Source organism: Balaenoptera borealis (assembly GCF_965194805.1).
Source record: "Balaenoptera borealis genome assembly, chromosome: 16".
NCBI lineage: Eukaryota > Metazoa > Chordata > Mammalia > Artiodactyla > Balaenopteridae > Balaenoptera > Balaenoptera borealis.
The window spans coordinates 30,383,500-30,384,666 of NC_138872.1; the positions used below are offsets into that span (position 1 = coordinate 30,383,500).

The following is a 1,167-nucleotide window of genomic DNA, read 5'->3' on the forward strand; positions in this document are numbered from 1 at the left end:
AAACAAACCCAAAACAATTAAGAAAATGGTCATAGGAACATACATATCGATAATTACCTTAAACGTGAATGGATTAAATGCCCCAACCAAAAGACATAGACTGGCTGAATAGATACAAAAACAAGACCCATATATATGCTGTCTACAAGAGACCCACTTTAGACCTAGGGACACATACAGACTGAAAGTGAGGGGATGGAAAAAGATATTCCATGCAAATGGAAATCAGAAGAAAGCTGGAGTAGCTATACTCATATCAGATAAAATAGACTTTAAAATAAAGAATGTTACAAGAGACAAGGAAGGACACTACATAATGATCAAGGGATCAATCCAAGAAGAAGATATAACAATTATAAATATATATGCACCCAACATAGGAGCACCTCAATACATAAGGCAACTGCTAACAGCTATAAAAAAGGAAATCGATAGTAACACAATAATAGTGGGGGACTTTAACACCTCACTTACACCAATGGACAGATCATCCAAAATGAAAATAAATAAGGAAACAGAAGCTTTAAATGACACAATAGACCATGTTAGATTTAATTGATATATATAGGACATTCCATCCAAAAACAGCAGATTACACGTTCTTCTCAAGTGCGCACGGAACATTCTCCAAGATAGATCACATCTTGGGTCACAAATCAAGCCTCAGAATTTAAGAAAATTGAAATCATACCAAGCATCTTTTCTGACCACAACGCTATGAGATTAGAAATGAATTACAGGGAAAAAAACGTTAAAAAGACAAACACATGGAGGCTAAACAATACGTTACTAAATAACCAAGAGATCACTGAAGAAATCAGAGAGGAAATCAAAAAATACCTAGAGACAAATGACAATGAAAACACTACGACCCAAAACCTATGGGATGCAGCAAAAGCAGTTCTAAGAGGGAAGTTTATAGCTATACAAGCCTATCTCAACAAACAAGAAAAATCTCAAGTAAACAATCTAACCTTACACCTAAAGAAACTAGAGAAAGAAGAACAAACAAAACCCAAAGTTAGCAGAAGGAAAGAAATCATAAAGATCAGAGCGGAAATAAATGAAATAGAAACAAAGAAACCAATAGCAAAGATCAATAAAACTAAAAGCTGGTTCTTTGAGAAGATAAACAAAATTGATAAGCCATTAGCCAGACTCATCAAG

General features: G+C 34.4%; 1 long non-coding RNA gene across 1 annotated transcript in view; it reads left to right on the plus strand.

Moving 5' to 3' along the window:
- The window catches only part of LOC309612911, a 130,209-nt gene that overhangs the window by 101,634 nt on the left and 27,408 nt on the right, over nt 1-1,167 (plus strand). The window lies entirely within an intron of this gene.